The sequence below is a fragment of the Salvelinus namaycush genome, chromosome 31 (genome assembly GCF_016432855.1).
Source record: "Salvelinus namaycush isolate Seneca chromosome 31, SaNama_1.0, whole genome shotgun sequence".
NCBI lineage: Eukaryota > Metazoa > Chordata > Actinopteri > Salmoniformes > Salmonidae > Salvelinus > Salvelinus namaycush.
In genome coordinates, this window is record NC_052337.1 from 27123845 (window position 1) to 27148716 (window position 24872).

Here is a 24872-nt window from a genome sequence, read left to right on the forward strand (position 1 = left end):
CTGTCCAATTTACAGTAGCTATTACAATGAAAGAATACCATGCTATAATTTGAGAAGAGTACACAGTTTTGAACATGAAAAGTTATCAATAAACAAATTAGGCACATTTGGGCAGTCTTGATACAACATTTTGAACAGAAATACAATAGTTCATTGGATCAGTCTAAAACTTTGCACATACATTACTGCCATCTAGTGGCCAAAATCTAAATTGCAGCTGGGCTGGATTAATACATTATGGTCTTTCTCTTGCATTTCAAAGAGGATGGTACAATTTTTTTTACAAAAGAACGTTTTTTTTTTCTTTATATTATCTTTTACCAGATCTATTGTGTTATAGTCTCCTACATTCAATTCACATTTCCACAAACTTCAAAGTGTTTCCTTTCAAATGGTACCAAGAATATGCATATCCTTGCTTCAGAGTCTGAGTTACAGGCAGTTAGATTTGGGTATGTCATTTTAAGCGAAAATCCTTATTAACCAACAAGGCAGTTTTAAGAAAATCCCTAAAAAGGTAAGAGATAAGAATAACAAATAATTAAAGAGCAGCAGTAAAGAACAATAGCAGGGATATATACAGGGTGTACCAGTACATAGTCAATGTGTCAATGTGTGGGTGGCACCGGTGTACATGTAGCTCCGGGCTGAAGGGCCGCTCATGACTGAAGGGCAGCTCATGACTGGAAGGCAGCTCATGACTGGAGGGCAGCTCATGACTGGAGGGCAGCTCATGACTGGAGGGCAGCTCATGACTGGCAGACAGCTCATGACTGGCAGGCAGCTCATGACTGGAAGGCAGCTCATGACTGGAAGGCAGCTCATGACTGGAGGGCAGCTCATGACTGGAAGTCAGCTCATGACTGGAGGGCAGCTCATGACTGGAGGGCAGCTCATGACTGGAGGGCAGCTCATGACTGGTGGGCGGCTGGCTCAGACGGCGCTGGGCAGACGGATGGCTCAGACGGCGCTGGGCAGACGGCCGACTCTGACCTGCTGAGGCGCACAGTAGGCCTGATGCGTGGTGCCGGAACTGGTGGTACCGGACTGGAGACACGCACCTCAAGGCTAGTGCGGGGAGAAGGAACAGTGCATACAGGGCTCTGGAGACGCACAGGAGGCTTAGTGCGTGGTGCCGGAACTGGAGGTACTGGGCTGGAGACACGCACCACAGGGAGAGTGCGTGGAGGAGGAACAGGGCTCTGGAGACGCACTGGAAGCCTGGTGCGTGGTGTAGGCACTGGTGGTACTGGGCTGGGGCGGGAAGGTGGCGCCGGATATACCGGACCGTGCAGGCGTACTGGCTCCCTTGAGCACCGAGCCTGCCCAACCTTACCTGGTTGAATGCTCCCCGTAGCCCGACCAGTGCGGGGAGGTGGAATAACCCGCACTGGGCTGTGTTGGCGAACCGGGGACACCATGCGTAAGGCTGGTGCCATGTATGCCGGCCCGAGGAGATGCACTGGAGACCAGACGCATTGAGCCGGCTTCATGGCACCTGGCTCAATGCTCACTCTAGCCCGGCCGATACGTGGAGCTGGAATGTACCGCACCGGGCTAAGCACACGTACAGGAGACACCGTGCGCTCTTCCGCATAACACAGTGCCTGCCCGTACTCCCGCTCTCCACGGTAAGCATGGGAAGTGGGCGCAGGTTTCCTACCTGACTTCGCCACACTACCCACACTACCCTACCCACTACCCTTTTAGTGCCAGCCTCTGTCTGTGGTGGTATGTAGACAGATACGAAAAATACAGATGAAAACTCTAGGTAGATAGTGTGGTCTACAGCTTATCATGAGATCCTCTACCTCAGGCGAGGAAAACCTTGAGACTTCCTTAGATATCATGCACCAGCTGTTGTTGTAAATATGCATAGGCCCCCGCCCCAGGTCTTCCCAGAGGCTGCTGTTCAGTCCTGCCGATAGAGTGTATAACCCGCCAGCTGTATGTTCTTAATGTCGTTGTTCAGCCACGACTCGGTGAAACAGAAGATATTACAGTTTTTAATGTCCCGTTGGTAGAATATACGTGCTTTCAGTTTGTCCCCTTTATTTTCCAGCGATTGAATGTTAACTAGCAGAATGGAAGGCAAGGGCAAATTAGCCACTCATTGTCTGATCCTCACGAGGCATCCTGATCTCTTTCCGCGAAACCTACTTTTCCTTTTCCAGCGAATCACGGGGATCTGGGCCTGGTCGGGTGTCTGTAGTATATCCCTCACGTCCGACTTATTGAAGAAGAACTCCCCGTCCAATTTCAGGTAATCCCAGTTCTGATGTCCAGGAGCTCTTTTCGGTTATTAGAGACGATAGCAACAACATTATGTACAAAACAAGTTACGAACAACACGAAAAAGCAAACAAAATATGGTTAAGAGCCGATAAGATGGCAGCCCTACCCTCCGGTGCCATCTTGCTAATTTGTCGTGGCCCCTTAAGTTAGCTGTAAAATAAAGAAAATGCAAAAAAACAGCCTCAAATACTTTTCTGTTTACGATTTAAAAAAAATCAGACAACTGAGCAATATAAAATATTAATATTTAGGAAAAGTCAGGGCAGGAGCAGGGAGTTGCTATTTATTTGGAAGATGTTTATTTTATACAAAATCAATTGATAACCTTTTCATATGTGAGTTACAAATATCTCTAACGGTCGCCCCAGCGTGAGTTGTTTTATGCACGTTATGTCAGAATGCACTCACTGTTCTAAAATGTGATTATTATGCAACAGGACAGTTAACAGCCTGCTAATTATTAATAGACTGTTTCAACTTGTCAATTTCAAATAACGAGTTGTATTTTCTAACAACAGTTTGAATTGAGGTGTGTTTCGCCTCCTCATTAACTGACATAGAAGTAGCCCATTTCACAGTTGCGGACAATTTATGTTTGAGGCCTTACTGAGCCGGACCAACTTTTCCGAAGAGGAGAGCCCTTGCCCATTTTTTCTGCACATCAAGTATGCAGACATGTGCACAGTCTTGCACTAACTGGCACATTTTCCAATGTTGTTTTAATTATAAATAATAGCTTTGCACATGTATGCATTCCTATCAAAGTAAGTGCCTTATTTTCTGTATAACGTGTTGTCGTTTCTACTGTAGCATGAAGTATGTATGTCTGTATGTATGTATAGTACCAGTCAAAAGTTTGGACACACCAACTCATTCAACGTTTTTTCTTTATTTATACTATTTTCTACATTGTAGAATAATAGTGAAGACATCAAAACTATGAAATAACACATATGGAATCATGTAGTAACGAAACAAATTGTTAAACAAATCAAAATATATTTCATATTGGAGATTGTTCAAAGTAGCCACCCTTTGCCTTGATGACAGCTTGCACAATCTTGGCATTCTCTCAACAAGCTTCATGAGGTAGTCACCTGGAATGCATTTCAATTAACAGCTATACCTTGTTAAAAGTTAATTTGTGTAATTTCTTTCCTTCTTAAAACTTCTTCGGGGTAGGGGGCAACATTTTCACTTTTGGATAAATAGCATGCCCAAATTCAACTGCCTGCTACTCATCCCCAGAATATAAGATATGCATATTATTAGTAGATTTGGATATAAAACACTCTGAAGTTTCTAAAACTGTTAGAATCATGTCTGTGAGTATAACATAACTCATGTATCAGGCAAAACCCAGAGGACAAACCATTCAGAACTTTTTTTTTTGAGGTCACCGTCTTTTCAATGAGCTTTCATTGGGACACCAGATTTCTAAGGGACTTGTTTGCAGTTCCTACCGCTTCCACTGGATGTCACCAGTCTTTGGAAATTGGTTGAGGTTTTTCCTTTGTGTAATGAAGAAGTACAGCCATCTTAAATGCGAGTCACTTGAAGTAAATTGTTTGAGAGAGGCACATTACCAGAAAAGTTGCGTCAGTTTGTTTTCTTTTTGTATTGAACACAGATCATCCCGTCTTCAATTTGATCGATTATTAACCTGTAAAAATACCTAACGTTGTATTACAAAAGTAGTTTGAAATGTTTTGGTAAAGTTAACATGTAACTTTTGAGATATTTTGTAGTGACGTTGCGCAAGTTGAAAGCTGTGTTTTTCTGGATGAAACACGCCAAATAAATTGACATTTTGGATATATATCGACGGAATTACTCGAACAAAAGGACCATTTGTGATGTGTATGGGACATATTGGAGTGCCAACAAAAGAAATTCGTCAAAGGTAAGGCATGAATTATATTTTTATTTCTGCGTTTTGTGTCGTGCCTGCAGTGTTGAAATATGCTACTCTCTTTGTTTACTGTTGTGCTATCATCAGATAATAGCATCTTATGCTTTCGCCGAAAAGCTTTTTTGAAATCTGACATGTTGTCTGGATTCACAACGAGTGTAGCTTTAATTTGGTATCTTACATGTGTGATTTAATGAAAGTTTGATTTTTATATCATTTTATTTGAATATGGCGCTCTGTATTTTCCCTGGCTATTGGCCAGGTGGGACGATTGCGTCTCACCTACCACAGAGAGGTTAATGCATTTGAGCCAATCAGTTGTGTTGTGACAAGGTAGGGGTGGTATACAGAATATAGCCCTATTTGGTAAAAGACCAAGTCCATATTATGGCAAGACAGCTCAAATAAGCAAAGAGAAATTACAGTCCGTCTTCACCTTATTAACACATGAAGTTCAGTCAAAGCGGAACATTTTAAGAACTTTTTTAATTTGTAATTTTATTTAACCATGTAGGCTAGTTGAGAACAAGTTCTCATTTACAACTGCGACCTGGCCAAGATAAAGCAAAGCAGTGCGACACAAACAACAACACAGAGTTACACATGGAATAAACAAACATACAGTCAATAATACAATAGAAAAAGTATATATACAGTGTGTGCAAATAAGGTAGGATAAGGGAGGTAAAGCAATAAATAGGCCATAGTGGTGAAATAATTACAATATAGCAATTAAACACTGGAGTGATAGATGTGCAGACGATGAATGTGCAAGTAGAGATACTGGGGTGCAAAGGAGCAAAATAAAAAACAACAGTATGGGGATGAGGTAGTTGAGATAAGGCGGGGCTTTACCTAGCAAAGACTTATAGATGACCTGGAGCCAGTGGGTTTGGCGACGAATATGAAGCGAGGGCCAGCCAACGAGAGCATACAGGTCGCAGTGGTGGGTAGTATATGGGGCTTTGGTGACAAAACGGATGGCACTGTGATAGACTCCATCCAATTGGCTGAGTAGAGTGTTGAAGGCTATTTTGTAAATGACATTGCCGAAGTCAAGGATCGGTAGAATAGTCAGTTTTACGAGGGTATGTTTGGCAGCACGAGTGAAGGATGCTTTGTTGCGAAATAGGAAGCCGATTCTAGATTTCATTTTGGATTGGAGATGCTTAATGTGAGTCTGGAAGGAGAGTTTACAGTCTAACCAGACACCTAGGTATTTGTAGTTGTCCACATATTCTAAGTCAGAACCGTCCAGAGTAGTGATGCTGGACGGGCGGGCAGGTGCGGGCAGCGATCGGTTGAAGAGCATGTATTTAGTTTTACTTCAAGTGTAATTGCAAAAACCATCAAGCGCTATGATGAAACTGGCTCTCATGAGGACCGCCACAGGAAAGGAAGACCCAGAGTTACCTCTGCTGCAGAGGATAAGTTCATTAGAGATTGCAGCCCAAATAAATGCTTCACAGAGTTCAAGTAACAGACATCTCAACATCAACTATTCAGAGGAGACTGCGTGAATCAGGCCTTCATGGTCGAATTGCTGCAAAGAAACCCCTACTAAAGGACACCAATAAGAAGAAGAGACCTGCTTGGGACAAGAAACATAAGCAATGGACATTAGACCAGTGGAAATCTGTCATTTGAGTCCATTTGAGATTTTTGGTTCCAACCATCGTGTCTTTGTGAGAGACAGAGAAAGTGAACGGATGATCTCCGCATGTGTGGTGCCCACCGTGAATAATGGAGGAGGTGGTGTGATGGTGCTTTGCTGATGACACTGTCAGTCATTTATTTAGTAATCAAGGCACACTTAACCAGCAATGCTACCACCGCATTCTGCAGTGATACGCCATCTGATCTGGTTTGCGCTTAGTGGGACTATCATTTGTTTTTCCAACAGGACAATGACCCAAAACACACCTCCAGGCTGTGTAAGTGCTATTTGACCAAGAAATACAGTGATGGAGTGCTGCATCAGATGACCTGGCCTCCACAATCACCTGACCTCAACCCAATTGAGATGGTTTGGGATGAGTTGGACCGCAGAGTGAAGGAAAAGCAGCCAACAAGTGCTCAACATATGTACAGTAGGAACTCCTTCAAGACAATTGGAAAAGCATTCCTCATGAAGCTGGTTGAGAGAATGTAAAGAGTGTGTAAAGCTGTCATGAAGGCAAAGGGTGGCTACTTTGAAGAATCTCAAATGTAAAATACACTTTGTCATGGTTCCACCTGTCACCAGAGGGTGGCAGAGACCGTCCTACAGACATTGACGACACTCAGGTGTGTCCTATTTACTCATTATGATTTCCCTGTTAAAAGATGTGTGTTTTCTGTTGTCCTTTGCAGAAGATTGAATTGTTTACAGTGTGCGGTCGTGTCCTGAGTGAGTTTTCGAGACACAGTTTTTTTTCTCAAGTGTACTGTGATCCTGCAGCTACCGTTTCTCAGTAAAGTATCATGTTTATCCTTAACCACTGATTCCTCATCTGGTCTCTTCTCTGCACCTGTGTCCAACCTCACCACGTCACACACTTTTTTGGTTACTACATGACTCCACGTGTTATTTCATAGTTTTGCTGTCTCCACTAAATAGTCAAAATAAAGAAAAACTCTTGAGTGAGTAGGTATGTCCAAACTTTTGACTGGTACTGTATGTACAGAGCATAATGTATTTACAGTTTATTTCACGTTTTCAAGTACTGGTGACAAATAATGCATTCCGATTATTGCATAGATTGTAATGGACAGCTATGATGTGTATAATATACTTTTTTGATGGTTTTACTGATTATAATGAGCTAATCCTAAGCTATTTGCCAGCCATGTGTGGCGCCACGTTTGTTGACATTATACAATGCATTCTAGGTGCCACGTAAACGTCTGTCAGACCAAATGGTTCACTCATCTTTCAGGTAAACTTCCGGAAGTGAATGAATGGAAGTGAATGATTGTAGACGACATACCCCCTTCAACGTGCATACTTCAAACAGACCAAACTCATCTTGTCTCCTGTTATTATCTTTGGTTGAAGCGAAAAACAAACATGGCGGCGCACACAAACTACCCATCGTCGGATTACTTGTGATTTCTAGAAAGTGTTTTACTCAATTATTTCGATGTTGATCAATGTTGAGCTTACCCGTGATGTGATGAATTATAAATAGTAATTGCTATTAGGTAATTAATATTGTGGTTTCTGTCAGCCGAGAGTTAACTAAATCTGACCGCTTGTGTTATGTCAATATTTCCTTAGTTAGCGGTAGGTCTAATGTAGCTTATATTTTCAGGTTTGGATGATTGTGTAAGCTGTTGCTAGTTCTGTGACTGTCTGAACATTGCATCCAAAAATAAACTTGTCACATTCAGGACATAACTTTGTAAGGACTGTTTTCGCGCAAAATGTTTTTGTGAAAAAACAGTGTGGCTAGCTCATATGCTGACTGTTGCGTCAATCGAAACTGGACTTTCGAAATAAGCGTTCTAATCAAACCGATTTGAGCGTATGCTGCAGGGACCACTGTAGAATGATCACACCTGTTTGTTGGTACGTGTGAAAAGGTTAAACAGTGGCCAAACACACAGCACAGTAGAGTATGCCCTCTGCCCTTTAAAGAAGGGGTGAAAAACACACTACCCTATGCACCATGTCCTTTACTCATGCCCACTTCTTAATCAAGGAGTGATGTAGCCATAAAGCCAACAGCTCACTCCTTCACGTCCAGTTAAACACATAATGTACGAATTTGGCATGTTGAAACCCCAGTGGGGGGTTCGTGAGCCTGGGAAGACTCCATGAGATGGCTCATCTAATGATAGTGAGACGCTGTATACAGTGAGCTAGCAAGCATGCTACGCTAAGGCAGTAAATGCACTGAGAATTCCCCATTGGGTATTTGATGGTGCGCTAGGCTAATCCACAGGCCTCAGCTCAGCAAACAAAAACACAGGGTGGGCTGGGAGGGCAGCAACCACTTAAGCCCTGACTGAGGAGCGGCTCCCTGCCTGGCTGCATGATAGGAGGTTAACTAGGGCCATGCATATTGCATGGGCCCCGGGCGCTCTCTTTGTTCTATCAGGGAGGCGGAGATGCTATCCCAAACAGGCCCAGAGAGGCCCCGTGGCGCACTCCTTCAAACACACATCACTTGTCTCTTTAGTGTGTTCGACAAATACTGACCTCTCTCTCTCTCTCACACACACACACACACACACACACACACACACACACACACACACACACACACACACACACACACACACACACACACACACACACACACACACACACACACACACCCTCCCTCTGAATGGCTATTGATTATTGTCTTCTAAATGCAATCTAAATCATGCCTGTGCGCTGAGCCTCTGTCTCCCTTGTCTGTCTCTATAGAAAGATATCATCCGAAGCCACTCCAATTGATATCACTTGAGGGAAAGATGCATGGTGTCCATTTATAATTATGTTGCTTTTTTATCTTTGCCATTATATTACAGCTAGGTATTGTTGAAACCAACAGTCAGTACAGGTTTTTAATAATTCCAAAACACAAAGCTAAGAATGGTTTTCAGCAAGAAACAAAAAGATAATAAAAAAAGTTCAACAATCAGGAATACAATTTCCTTTCTCCCTGAAAATGGTTGCTTAAGGAGGAATTGAAGATGCAGCACGGGATGTTAGTGGCACCTTAATTGAGGAGAACAGGCTCGTTCTAATGACTGGAGCGGAATAAGTGCAATGGTAACAAATATTTCAAACACATGGTTTCCATGTGTTTGATGCCGTTCCATTTGCTCCGTTCCGGCCATTATTATGAGCCGTCCTCCCCTCAGCAGCCTCCTGTGAGATGCAGGTAAGGGATCGCTTATTGCAGCTAGCAGAATATGGAGGACATAAAAGATTACAGTACCTGAAGTAATAGCTAGTAAAAGCACTAGGCTCTCAGAATAAAATCCCTTTTTCCTTTACTTATTTCCTTTACTTATGATACTTTCCTTTCCTTGGGACACTGTTGAAGGTACTTCTGGGACTGAGGGTCTTTCTCTCCACTGAAAGCCCAAGCTTGCTTCTCACTTACAGCTCAATACAAGCCAGCATCTTCCTTATCTCTCCTAGTCCCTTATCTGCAGCGACAGTGGGTTAACAGTGTGTTAGAAGCATTGGACACAACCACTAGTGCAGTGCCCTGTCCCATGAGATCTCAGTGGGTTCCCACCTCCCAGCACCAGAACATAATCTTATGGAAAGGCACAAACAACAGTTGTGTGTGTGTGAGAGAATGTGAATGCTAGTGTGTGTGTGTGTGTGTGTGTGTGTGTGTGTGTGTGTGTGTGTGTGTGAGCGAGAAAGAATGTGAATGCTAGAGTGTGTGTTTGATTCAGGGAGTGTTGGTGGCTGGTGACTCCATTCTGTGCTTGGCTGCACTTTCAGCACCCTTCAATCTTCCCTCTAGACAATACACAGTGATTACAGCTCTGGGCCCGAAGCCTTAGGTTCTCTACTGCCAGACACAACAATGTGTTTGTATGGGTGTCTGCAAGTATGAGACTTTGTGTGTATGTTTGTTGGTATGTATTGTCGCGAACCGGCTCAAAGCCCGTAACAAAAAGGAAGACAACATGGAGATAAGGAATAACAAAAATATATTTATTATTTGAAGTAACCTATATACAATTAGCAATGGTGTGTGTAGTCAGTAATCAGTAGTGTAAGTGAGTGGTTGCGTGTATAGATGTGATAATGAGGAGTGTTGAAAGACGCCAAAACAAACCGGCCACAACCAAAATCAAACAGTGTGTCGTCTGCATGGAGAGAGTCTCCTCAATGAATGGGGAAGAGGTGTATTTATCCCGGGACACACCCGTGCCCAGGTGTGTCCCATTTCGCTGACGACCCTCTCGGCTCCGCCCACCGACATCTTAATAAGGAAAACAGGAGCAAAGAGAAAGAATACGGCAGACAGAGTGGGAGGGTCGTCACAGTATGTGTGCATCGGCCTGAAACCAGTCAGGGGAGTCACAATTCTATTGGGTCTTTGTTGGCATAACACTGGCCCTCAGTGGGTTCTCACATTCAATGTCTGCTAAGGAGTGCGGAACACTGAGCAGGTGAAGGGGATTTACTTCAAGTGGCCGCTCCACACCTCAAACAACCAGCTCTATTTCCTTCCCTTCTCTCTCTCCCTCCCTGCCGTATCTCCCCTCTTCCTCAGCCCTCCCTCCAGATCTCATCAGTGAGAAATCGATTGATACAGAAAGTGAAGGAGAGAGTGAGGAGGAATAAGGAAGGGAGATCAGTGGTCTCTACTCTCCAGTGGGGACATGGTGGACACTGTCCTTATTCAAAGTTCACCACGACTACATGCACACACTGGGTAGCTTGGTCCGAGTACAGTAACACCGGAGAAGGCCTGCTAACAAGAAATGTGTCTGTCAGGCAATGTATCTTTCAGGTCTATGCCAATGACCCCGCTGTAAGGTTGTTATGCTAAAACGGAGTCACAATATACCTATTCACAATGATATGTCGTACAGATGTCCAGACACATTTGCTCATGAATTCGGGTGCGTTTCGCTGCTAAGAAACCAGGCAAAGGCACTGTGAGTTTGTACTTCGGAGGAACAAATCAAATCAAACAAGAGCCATGCAAATTCACAGTGGTGGATGTATCCATGAGGGAGATGTGTTTTTCTTAAGACCCTACAAATCCCTGATGCTTTAGTCTAGAGTCACTCCACAGGGAGGAGAAAGGCTGCGAGCCCGATAATTCAACTCCCTGTCCCTCTTTTTTTCAGCACTTTTTCTCTCCCCCTTCATCGCCCATCTTTTTCCATCTCCCCCTCCCTCCCTTCCTTCTCTTTCTCTCCTCCCTCCTCACACTCACTCCCACTTTCCCTGTCTGGCTGAGGGATTGAAAGGGAGGGAGATAAATGGAAGGGAAATGGGAATACACCCCAGCTCCGATTCCCTCTGTGATTTACTCAATTCGCCATTGTTTCAGGATGAGTCTGGAGGGGTCTGCACCCTGGGATGGCACAGCCATGACAGTGCTGCCTCTGGGAGTGTGACGAGAGAGAATGAAGAGAAGAGGGAAAATGGTTAGAAGAGAGAGAATAATGAAAAGAGAGTGTGGCGGGGGGGACTGAGAATTGGAGAAGTGGGGACAGGGGGTTGAGGGGGACAGGGGAGAGGAAGACAGACAGAGATTAGGGCAGAAGGAAGGAGGAGATAGAGGAGAGAAGAAAGCAACATGAGAGAGAAAGAGGAGATGGAGAATGAACCCGGGGGGAGAGGAAACCATAGAGAGACAGGAGAAGATAGAGGGAAGAAAGGTGAGATCAGGGGGAGAACTGATCAAGAGGGAAAATGATGGAGAGAAGAGATCGAGAACGGGGAGACAGAAAACAAAAAACTAAGTTGTGCATAGAGGGAGGAGAAGAGAGCACAAAAATCATCAAACACGACCAGCATGGACATTTATTGGTGTTCTGACGCTTTTAGGGAATGAAACATTGTACATCCCACTGCTATGATGAAAGCAGTGTTTCTAAAAGCCAGCTGGAACTCGATGTAAAAGATCAAATCAAATCTCTCAAATGATGAGTATTTTGTACATACTAATTGGACTATTTATAAGCAAACATGCTACCTGCCATGGCTGTCCTACCTCCTGCAGAAAACACCCACCAGGCAAACATAAATTGAAACAACATTGTGTCCATGTTATTTCCCCATATTTAATCAACATAACCCCACTGTCTTTACATGGCTTTTTGATTGAATTTGTACGTAGACAGTTTGTCTCAATTCAACAAGGTTTCCATTATGGTTTATGTCTGCTGATGATTCAATCAAATACCAATCAGAATTGGACAATGATCTGACGTCTGCTCAGTAGAAATGTCCCTCTTAAGGGATGATAAGAAGGACCCACTAATCACTCGTCAAGCTTATAGAAAACAAACAAATTAGTTCAAACTACCTAGGTACCTCACAGTGCACCCAGCTGTTTCTATTAGTCCTGCCTTGTGTACTGCAGGCCTGTTGGGTTAATGGGTTGATACACACACTCCAAGGGCCCACTGGGGTCTGACCAACAACGTACACAATTCTTTCTGCACCCCACACTTAACTATCTATCCCTGTTGATGGACAGAAAACCCTAGAGGGTATGTTGTATGTCTTTTTCACATGCAGGACTACTGTAAAGAAATCTCCCCTTGCCCTCTTGCTTATGCAGAAAAGCATTGGCTGTGCTACAGACTGTGTAACACAAAGTGGGGAGGAAAAGAGTTACCTATCTTCACTCTTTGCCTTTGAAGAAACTCAAATTAGGAGGAAAATAAAATGGATAGAATGAAAAGCACCAAATGGGTCCAATTGAAACTTTTCTGGAGCCTTTCGCTCCCTCCAAATGATGTGCAGGCAGAGAGAGAGTGAGAGAGATGGTTGTGATTGTTTTCAATACCCCATTTTCCCATCCACCTCCTGTTTCATGCACTTATCTGTGCAAGTATTCCCCCCTGTAATGATCGGCAAGAGCTTTAGAACATAGTCAGAATTACTAAGACATCCAGGGAAAGGACTGCTGTTTGAGAAATACCAAACCACATACACAAACACACATGCACACGCATACACACACACACTCTTTCTTCTCCTAAAGACTTTCTCTCCAGTGCTTGTACTTATTTAAAAATTTCTGTCATTTCCTGCTTCTTGAGAGTGTGTAATGTGCCAGCTTCAGAGTCAAACTATTTCCTTTTGACTAGCACTGCCTTCCTTTGTATTTCCAGCCTCTGCTGTTTGCCGAGGAGCAGAAAAAAGGCTATCTATAGCCTCTTGCCACGGGCCTGAATGAAATATGAATGTACTTCTTCCCCTGCCTGTGTGCAAGCTGAGGCGTTGCGGGTCACAGTCTGGTCTCACGCTGCTCTGAGAGAAGCCACGCCACGGCATTACTGCTGCAAATTGGCCAAGAGTGTAGATATACACCCGCGCAGCCCAAAATATTTGAATATATTTACATTAATTTATCTAGTGTGATGACACCTGGAGGAGGGGAGGACAACTGGAGACTGCTGGAAATATTTATGGACACATTATGGCTACGTTGTGCATGTGTCTGCAAGAGGTAACCTGGCAACGAGGATCTATGTGTCACTCTTGGCAAGAGGAACCTGGCCCCAATGTGGAAGGCTTTAAACACTTCACAGCTAAAGAACAGACCGGATCTGTACACAAGCTGTGCAAGTAGACATTTGGTTCCCTAACATCTGTTATCAAGATGGATCTTCAATTTAAAACAATCTCCAGTTAAAAACCACCAGCATTATATCAGTCAATTCAGGGTTTTGAAAATGAAATCTCACTATAATGACTGCAGTACGTAACATAACATCAATCAATTGTTTTGCCATCCTGTGGTTGGTTTTCTTTTGACTCGTGTTCTCCTCCCTTCATGGAAATCTAAAGGTTTCTTATCAGTGCATATGTGTTGAAGAACCATGCAAATAAATAATGATCTTCACTGCAAGTGAGGAGCAGTGAAATGAGATATGAGACCATCGGATGAACCTAGTCTATTTCCATGAAGTCGTGCCTAAAAAACACTCATGGACTGTCTAACTGATGTGATCTCACAGCCTATGTGACCTTTACATCCCCTGAGACTACAATTCCCAGCATTAATCAGTGACCTCACTTCCTCTGTGACCTTGGATACACTAGATTGATCAGGTTTGGCTCTGTGGAGAAAATTGAGGTCCATAAAATGTCATGAAGTCAGATTCTAGTTCTTAATGTTACCTACTTAGTCAATTGTTTGGATAAAAAGAGATCCAAGTTTATGTCCATGTCTAGCTACTGTAGCTCCCTTCTTTCTGGCTAGTTTTAGAAGGTAATGAAGCCTAGGGAAGAAAATCACACCAACCATAACAGACAGCTAAAACAGCTAAGGACTGAGCTGCTCCTGGGTTGACAGCTCACACCCTGTCGTAAATTAAAGGAGAGGAGATCTAGGGTGTCCCTCCAGTATTAACCAAAAGGTTGTCTTTGTTAACTTCTCTAGGATAGGGGGCAGCATTTTCACGTTTGGATGAAAAGCGTGCCCAGAGTAAACTGCCTCCTACTCAGTCCCAGATGCATATTATTATTAGTATTGGGTAGAAAACACTCTGAAGTTTCTAAAACTGTTTGAATCATGTCTGTGAGTATAACAGAACTTATTTGGCAGGCAAAACCCAGAGGACAAACCATTCAGATTTTATTTTTTTGAGGTCACTCTCTTTTCAATGAGTTTTCATTGGGAATCCAGATTTCTAAGGGACCTTCCTGCAGTTCCTATCACTTCCACTGGATGTCAACCGTCTTTAGAAATTGGTTGAGGTTTTTCCTTTGAGAAATGAAGAAGTAGCCATGTTCAGAATGAGGCTCCAGTGAAGTGTACTGTTTGTTAGAGGCGCGTGACCAGAAAGCATGCTACACATTGTTTTCCTCCGATATTGAACACAGATCATTCCGTCTTCAATTTTATCGGTTATTTACGTAAAACAATACCTAAAGTTGTATTACAAAAGTAGTTTGAAATGTTTGGACAAAGCTTACAGGTAACTTTTGAAATATTTTGTAGTCACGTTGTGCAAGTTGGAACCAGTGTTTTTCTGGATCAAACGCGCCAAAAAATTGACATTTTGGATATATATCGACGGAATTAATCGAACAAAAGGACCATTTGTGATGGTTATGGGACATATTGGAGCGCCAACAGAAGAAGCTCGTCAAAGGTAAGGCATGAATTATATCTTTATTTCTGCGTTTTGTGTCTCGCCGGGAGGGTTGAAATATGATGGTCTGTGATTGTTAGCTGGGGTGCTATCCTCAGATAATAGCATTGTTTGCTTTCACGGTAAAGCATTTTTGAAATCTGACACGTTGGCTGGATTCACAACAAGTGTAGCTTTAATTTGGTATATTGAATGTGTGATTTCATGAATGTTTATTTTTTATAGTAATTTATTTGAATTTGGTGCTCTGCATTTTCACTGGATGTTGGCCAGGTGGGACGCTACCGTCCCACATATCCCAAAGAGGTTAACCTCTTGACGCTAGGGGTCAGATTTTTTATTTTATTTTAAATAACGTTCCCAAGGTAAACAGACTATTTCTCAGGTCCAGATCGTAGAATATGCATATAATTTACAGATTAGGATAGAAAACACTCCAAAGTTTCCAAAACTGTCAAAATATTGTCTGTGAGTATAACAAAACTGATTCTGCAGGCGAAAACCTGAGGAAATCTATCCCGGAAGTGATTTTTTTTTTTTTTTTATCTGTGTTTCCTTGCCCGTCTTTCTTCCATTTTAAAGGGGTATCAACCAGATTCCTTTTCCAATGGCTTCCTCAGGCTGTGACCAGGATTTAGACATAGTTTCAGGCTTTTATTTAGAAAAATTAGCGACATTTTTCAAAACTAGTCAGGTGTCCTCTGATTAGTTCCTGCGCGCGAGAGGGGTAGCTCTCCATTTTCTTTCTCTCTTTTATTGAATGGTTACGGTTCGGTTTAAATATTATCGATTATGTTTGTTAAAAACAACCTGAGGATTGATTATAAAAAACATTTGACATGTTTCTACGAACATTACGGATACTTTTTGGAATTTTTGTCGAACGGAACGAGGCTTTGGTTTTCTGAACATAACGCGCAACCCAAATGGCGTTTTATAATAGTAATATTTATCGAACAAAAATAACATTTATTGTGTAACTGGGAGTCTCGTGAGTGCAAACATCCGAAGATTATCAAAGGTAAGCGATTAATTTTATTGCTTTTCTGACTTTCGTGACCATGCTAATTTGGGGCTAGCTGTTCTAGCATTGATTGATACACTCACAAAAGCTTGGATTGCTTTCGCTGCAAAGCATATTTTCAAAATCTGACACGATAGGTGGATTAACAACAAGCTAAGCTGTGTTTTGGTATATTTCACTTGTGATTGCATGATTTATAAATATTTTTAGTAATATTTTTGAATCTGATACGTTTGGGGAATCTTCTTCTGCCTTTCAGGACCAGAACGAGGCTGTAGTTTTCTGAACATAACGCGCAACCCAAATGGCGTTTTTTTGTTATAAAAGTAATATTTATCGACCAAAATAACATTTATTGTGTAACTGGGAGTCTCGTGAGTGCAAACATCTGAAGATTATCAAAGGTAAGCGATTAATTTTATTGCTTTTCTGACTTTCGTGACCATGCTAATTTGGGGCTAGCTGTTCTAGCATTGATTGATACACTCACAAAAGCTTGGATTGCTTTCGCTGTAAAGCATATTTTCTAAATCTGAAACGATAGGTGGATTAACAACAAGCTAAGCTGTGTTCTGGTATATTTCACTTGTGATTGCATGATTATAAATATTTGTAGTAATATTTTGCGCCCTGCAATTCAGCGGTTGTTTAGGAAAATGATCCCGCTAAAGGGATCCGTAGCGCAGAGAAGTTAAAGGGTTATAAAGGAAAAACAAACTTAAAAAGTATATACACTACAGGTATGAAGTCTCCATCCTCAACATTGTATTTGAAATATGAACACTTATGAAAATATGTTTGTTAAGATAGGAATGTGATTTCAGGAGCCATAGGAGAATCTAAACTGTGCATGGTAGATAGCCACGCCCCGAGTAAGATCAGAGAGTGTCTCAGTCTGACGGAGCCATCCCCATCGGCCAGAGTGCATAAAAAGATTAGTAGAGAAATTAACATTAGACCAGAAAAGTGTTGAGCGGTAGCTACACGTTTTAAATGGTTGGAACTTTGAAACTCAACACGAGGGGAAGAAAATAAACTCACCTCCCAGACCAGAGAGGCGTGTAGAGCTGCAACTCACGTCCAGAGTGGTTTGAATCTTGAATATCAACACAAGGAAGAGGCGAGAAGCTCACCTTCCAGACAATCACTGGAACGGCTGATTACAGCTTCTAAGTCAAATATCTAGAAAAACTCATTTATCCTAGTACTCTTCTCAAATCACTGTATCCTACTACTCTCATCACTAATGGGAACCATCGACACGGCTTGCTTAGCTATCTTCCGAGGAGCATCTTCCAGAGTGAACACCAGTCAAAGACGGGAAAGGGGAGACCCCTTTTGGACAACCAGAGCCGTACAAGCATGCCACTGAAAGGCCCAACAACCTTCCTAAGGACTGCTGGTTCCGACAGAGATAAACGGCAAACGAAGGCATTCACACATAATGTTAACTTCTTATGGCTGCAAGGGGCAGCACTGAGTAACCTGAAAATAGGTGGCCATTTCAAACGGCCTCCTACTCAATTCTTGCTCGTACAATATGCATATTATCATTTCTATTGGATAGAAAACACTCTCTAGTTTCTTAAACCGTTTGAATTATTTCTCTAAGTGAACCAGAACTTTTTCTGCAGCCCATTTCCTATCCGGAAGTGAGATTTCCAAATGCGAGGTCTCTTTTCAAGAGCTTGTCTATAAAAGGGCATGTCACTTGGGACCATAGAAACACGTCATACGCCTTCCCCTGGGTGTCATGCGGAAGTGAGAGCAGAAAGGACTTGAATATCTCGTTCAGGGATTGAATACAGCCTCTTGGAGTGAGAGGACCGCCATAATTTTTTTTCTCCAAGGCGCGAAGTTGGACCTTGTATTGCCTCCTGGAAAACTGTCGTTATAGGTGAATATATTCTCCGGCTTCGATTTTACTTGATACATGTCACAATATCATCCTAAAGTATGTTTTTTCAATATAGTTTAATTATATTATTGAAATTTATTCTGGACTTTAGACGTGATGCGACGCAAGAATTTTGTCAAGATGGAGAGGTTAGCGTCGCACTGCCAGTGTGCTTGCTAATTCAAGAGGGAAATCGTTCGTTCTGGATCGAAATAAAGACGTTTCTGAACAAAGGACCCCTTGGAGAACATTCTGATGGAAGATCAACAAAGATAAGGACCCAATTTGGGATGCTTTTTCATATATCTGTCGAACTGTGCTATGCTACCGTTTGACTAGAATCAATGCTGCTGTGTGCTAGCTAATGTAGTAAGCTAATATAACGATATATTGTGTTTTCGCTGTAAAACACTTCAAAAATCGGAAATATTGGCTTTATTCACAAGATCTTTGTCTTTCATTAGCTATCCACCATATATTTTTCTGAAATGTTTTATGATGTGTAATTAGTAGTTGACGTTGGTGTCTGTATTTTCTCTGGCTACTCCCGTGCGATTTCTGACTGTAGCTATGATGGTAGCAGTAATGTAAAACTGATTTATAGCTAAAATATGCACATTTTTTGAACAAAACATAGATTTATTGTGTAACATGTTATAGGACTGTCATCTGAGGTAGTTTTTTCTAGGTTATTTAGGTTGGTTCTAGGTTAGTTAGGTTGGCTTGTGCATGCTACTTGCATCCTACTTGTGCTGTGAAAAATGTCTGTCCTCTTTTTTATTTGGTGGTGAGCTAACATAAATATATGTGGTGTTTTCTCTGTAAAACATTTAAAAAATCGGACATGTTGGCTGGATTGACAAGATGTTTATCTTTCAAATGCTGTATTGGACTTGTTAATGTGTGAAAGTTAAATATTTAAAAAAAAATAGATTTTGAATTTCGCGCCCTGCACTTGAGCTGGATGTTGTCATAAGTGTACCGATGTCGGGACAGCCCGCCTAACAGGTTAAATACATTCATGATTTCTTACTTCAAACGTGCAGAGGTTTGTGTGCAAAGTATATGATTGCTGTGAGAATAGTTTCTAAAATGTATCAACGATAAGTGTCTCTCTTTTCTCTCTCTCCCTCTCCATGTAGTTGTGTAAAAAGCCACCATATTGTGTTAATCTACTAGGGATCTTTTTCTCTTGTATTAAGTGTGCATGTTTATTCTGTGTTATTATTTAGTTAGCTAGTACATAAATAATTAAACCAATTTGTGTAGTACTGAATCATAAGTAAGGCTGGAGTTTTTGCAGATCCAAGAAGGGTTTATGATTTAATACGTTGACCGTTTTATGGATGTGATAGGTAAAGACCTTTAGAGTTTAATTCGGGAGATGGTAACTCTTTAAACAACTGCTCTCGTAGTTTCCCAAGTGAGTTAATTGTTACATAATCCATTTAAAATTGTGTAACAATTAAATATAGTTAGTTGATTCGATAAATAACAGTTATCAGATTAATGAAAGTAAAGTCAGACACCTGGGATATGGTATCCATATTATAAATGCTTTAGCCAGACAACATAGGGTGTTCCTAATATGGATGCCATACCATCAAGAACCCTCAAATTGAGCGGGATCACATGGCAGGAACCATAACTCAATATACAATGATATGTTTTGTACCATTATTAATCATGACTTTACACTAAGTTACTGTGAGCTGTGAAGCATACTGAGTTCCCCCAGCTATAAAAACAATAACTTAATGTAGAAGGCTACAAAAAGGACTTTACAGTGGGTAGTGCAACAGTGATACTCAGGTATTACCAACACATGTAAAGTCGAAAATAAACCAGGAAATACATTATGTAAATGTAATTATTATAGTGTGCCAATTCATCACACTCTGAGATAATTCAGTTAATGGAATGTGCCATAAATTATAATGATTTTCCTCAATTGCATATTGAGTGAATAGGCTAGAGGAGTAAAAGAAACAGCTTCAGACTCTCTCCTCGACCACTCTACACAACAATAACAAATACAATAGCTTGTCTACAACAAGTCTCATTCAGTGTTGTGTGTGTGAGGCAGATACACAGAGAAGGAAACAGACTGAAAGAGAGAGATGAAGGTGGAGAGAAAAAAAGAGAGTAGAATCCTCAGGTGCCAAGCCTTTCTCCTCCCTGTGACTCCATTCTAAAGAACCAATATTATCTCTCTTTTGACACAATGAGAGAGGAATGTATTGATCTGCTGTCATAGGATTAATACATTTAGAGAAAAGCTCATCATGTATAATATTGCTAAATGAAGTAGACCAAAAAAGGGCATGTGGAGTCAGTAAAGCGTCCATTTTGTGCCCCTCCTGTGTTCCAGTTGCTCACTGTACTGTGCTGTAGTTGAGTCCTCTGGGGAAGTTTAGGTGTGATGAGTCATACTAGAACCCATCTCTGTGTTCTTGACATGCGGTTATTGTAGACACTCAACAGCTGAGAGAGCGATATCAATATGCCTTTAGATCAACACAGATATCATATATATCCCATAATCATTATTATCATCATCATCACCAATAACAGTAAAACCTAATCGTTTGGCATTATCGTGCATAAGAGACCTCCCATTAACTTCTATGACTGCAAGTGAGCAAATAGTACCACCCCATCTAATGTGACATCAGTAGAGAAAAATGGCTGCCAAACTTGGCACCTCTTCGGCAGCTCAGGGCAACGCTTTGATTAATATCCAATCAGGGTTGTAAACCTTCACTTTGACAAATGGTTGGGAGTTAAAATAAACTTCCCCTACTTTATTGTTGTTTCACCAGGGCATCTCTCTAACTCTACTGTACTCACTCAAGGCCAATTTACCGCGATGTGCTTTCATTATGGTAATTCACATATGGGAACACACACACACACACACACACACACACAACATGGCTCTGAGAAAAAGTATGCAAAAGACTCTTCAAAATGACTGCAGCATAAAAACAATACTGCCAAAAGGGTGTAAGTATGTTTGTGTGTGTGTGTGAGAAGTGTTAAAAGGAGTTGTGCTTGTGTGAAAACAAGGCCGATAAATCACAAAATAACATTTGCTTTAATGCATTAATCTTTGCAATTGAAAGACACATATCCCATAAACCTACTGTACATATCTCTCCATCTCAGACTGCAATATGACAGGCCAGGATTCCACAGCACGGAGACTTTCTTAACAGCATCAATTTCGATCAATCACAACAGCAGCAATCCCCAGTGTAACATAACTTTTATAAAGCTCAATGAGCATCAAATGAACAGCTGGGCCAAGTACAGTGACTGATGAGATCATTTGAAGAGTTTATTTCCAAATCGCTATATATCCATTTTCAGAAATGCTGGTAAATTAGCTTTTATTGTTTAAAGACCTTATGAAAGAGATTAGTGTGTTTTTTCACTATCTAATCATGGCATGGCATGGGGTTGTTCAATTACAGACATGTATTTGTTTAAAATCTACCACTTGATGGTTTCATTTCAGAGAGACAAATAATCATGTTTTTTGCAAAACACTATATATACGCCTCACTCTGAGATAAAATAAGTAGTACTGCTATGTTTTACACAGTCAAATGCAACAAATAACTACATTTTTAATAAAGAACTGTACAAATGATACATGTGACATCAATATATATATATATATATATATTTTTTTAAATAAATAATTCAATACAGTAATATGAGATATGTATGTAAAACATTTACAATTTACATTTGAGTTGTTTAGCAGATGCTCTTATCCAGAGCAGCTTAGTTGGTGAATTCATCTTAAGATAGCTAGGTGAGACAACCACATATCACAATCAAATATACAGGATACAAACATTCCATTCCAGCTAAACAATGGATATATAGCATTTTGCAATAAAACACATTGAAATTCAAATTAACAAAAATCGATGAATAACAAATATGAGCACAGTAATATTTTGCAAACACATGAAGGTACCACTAAGCAATAATTTCTGATTAAAAAACACAAGTGTGAAAAAAATGTGTGGACATAGCGTTTTGGAAATACATCTAATTCTAGGCCATGTGACTTGTGTCTGAACAGTATTTGGCATAATTCGTTGCTTGCTAGCTACCTTCTTGACAGTTCAATAAGAACATGTGGGAACTAACTAGCTTTCTAATTGTTTACAAACAAATTAGTGAGTGTGCTAGCAAGCTAAACAGCTAGCTAGCTTGTTGACTGTTGTGGCTAGCCAAAATTGACTTGTTTTGAAAGTTGGATCACCTTATCCTTTGAGGCTTTAAAAGTGTTCTTACACTATGATTTTGAAAATTCATAACAACTGGGAAACTTCCATGGCAGACATTGTTGTCACCTTAGTTTGCTAAACAACAACTTATGAGTGAGAGGAAGCACAAGCACCACCACCAATCAGCCTACACCTGTCGTTAATATGACAACTAACTTAGCCTATCAGCAAATGACTACTGTCTGAACACACAAGTCGAGTCACAAGTCCCTTTCTAGTGCTAAGAGCTGGGGTTCAACAATCTTTGAAGCTTTTGTATGGTATACTGTAAAATGAAGTAAGGCTAGACTGCCAATACAGTACCTATCTGCTATATTTGCTGTTGTAGTTAGCATGTTGAATTATGCAAAGGAGAAAGACTTTCTGACAACAAAGTATTCACTGGTCGAGTCCGAGTCGCGTCACAGGTCATGAAACTCGTGAGGCCAACACATAGAAACAGAATGAATAGAACAAATATTATTTTACAAGTATTACAAGACAGCTAAAGACTACTGGTTTATATGATGTACTGTTAGTGTGAAGCCTAGTAGAGCACTCTGACAGCATCAGCCCTGACAAGGCCACAGAGCCCAAGCCCGATCCATAGAAAATGAATTGAAAGGGACGGAAAGCAATTTGGAATCAATAGCATGCATAGATTGCATGCCGTCACAGTGGCCATGTTAGTGGGTTTAAACATGGAATGTGTATACATGGAATGTGTATAGAACGTTCCATGATGGCCGCACAAACACAATCACTGACCAACATATTTTGCAATGTTTTGTGCATCACACATTCACAATCAACAATAATGGTAGGGCTATATCCAAGAGATCTTGGACATAGACTAATATTGGTTCTATTCATTCTGTTTCTACGTGTTGGTCTCTACTAATGTCATGGCCAGCCAACAATAGAGTGTACAGTTGTGAGACAATGTTACATTTCCAGAGAAGGTCACAGAGAATTCCCATTATTTAATAACAAAACGTGCAGTTTAACATGTACCATGATGAATAATACATAAAATAGGGAGAAATGGGGGGGGGGGGGGGGGGGTCCGCTTCATTCAATGTTAATGGGGTGGATGGATTGTTTGCAGAGGTTCCAGACACAGACAGGTAGAGTGTACTGAGTACTGATACAGAGACATGGAGTCTAGAGAAAAGTGCTGTTAATATTAAACAACAACTTTATGTGAACGTTTGGGACAGAGGTAGACGGGGGGGCCAGCCCACCTATATCTTATTTTTATGAGTATTTCACAAGGACTAGGTGTAGGGTTAATTTAGGTCCTCAATGTGAAATTATCCAGATTAACTGCAAATTCAAGAAAAATAAAAGGAAACAGGCATTTCTATCATCAAAGTCATACAGAAAAACTCAGCTGAGCAAAATGAATTGCTTTCTATCAGTTTAAGTTAGCCACTCGATGCGGATGACACTATTTGCTTAAAGCTGTGGCAATATAAAAGGACAACCACAGTGATCAAAGGGACACTTTGATGCTTTGTGGTAAACACTGGATTCTTCTCAACATCCCATTTAAATCAGTGGTTACCAAATAAGTGCAGCGGCATACAAAGCAGCCATGACAAATGAAGCTGAAGCCTTAGTTAATCTGCCCAATTCTTTCAATTAGCAGAAAGCCAATCAATGTGACCCTACCCGTTCCCTATCATCTTAGGCATTGGGGAGGGAGGGGGAACAGTTGAGTCGGTGGTGAATCGGATGGCCTTTCAACTTTCATGCAAATGGCCTACGTCTGCCTTAATGCAGGCATGCTTTCAACTGTCCCCACCTCACCGGTCTTACCCACACAGATGGGGAATGAGTGTGTCGGATAGGACTACTGAGCACCATTATCCATGTTAATTGGCCAGGCTTGTCATAGTGAGGTCCTGATTTTCTTTGTGGCCGTGGCCAGATCTCCTCCAGAGCATCTGGGGTAATTGTTAGATTGAGGACATAGAGCCAATGTTCTGTCCTGTTCTTTTTTGTGTTGTGTCTTACCAGAGGATACATTTTCCAATGCCATCGCCATCTGATTCGACAGCAATACATTTTGTTTATGTTGGGAGACATCATTGAACATAAATTGCTGTTATTGTAGGTACAGAGGCCAAACAATAACGTAGATAGGAAAACGGAGCAATTAACTCACCGTAAATCCAGGCGATGAGGCCTGAATTCACCCGGGCCGCTCCAAGGGAGCTGCGGATGGGCATTTACGGCTGTGTTTCCTCCGTTCACTCTTCATTTCTCTCCTTTTATTCCCCTCATCAATGTAAACACCACGCCAGTGCTGGTTGATAACTGGTGACAAACTAACGGCAGGTGATAAAGGCATTAACCCTGCCATCGGGGACGCTACAAATCAGCCAGCCATTGTCACTTATGGCATACGACTGGCATCGCCACAGAGACAAGATTCATTAGAAAGCTCAGTGTGTGACACTGGAGGCAGCACTGAGAAATACTGATTGATACAAGCTGGGCCATGGATGGATGGATGGATGCTATTTTCAGTCCCCAAAGATAGAGAATCTTGTTCATTGAATTGGTTGAAGTCGTATATTCTAAAGACTAATGCTAGCATTCAATAATATCCTCAATTTTCTCTGTAAGCTGCAAAAGGGGAAGGCTTGCCTTAACATATCCACT

At 41.4% G+C, this 24872-nt stretch overlaps 1 protein-coding gene across 1 annotated transcript in view; it reads right to left on the bottom strand.

Moving 5' to 3' along the window:
• LOC120025537 (astrotactin-2-like) overlaps positions 1-24872 on the bottom strand; it is a 451161-nt gene that overhangs the window by 317190 nt on the left and 109099 nt on the right. The gene's annotated exons all lie outside the window — the stretch shown is intronic.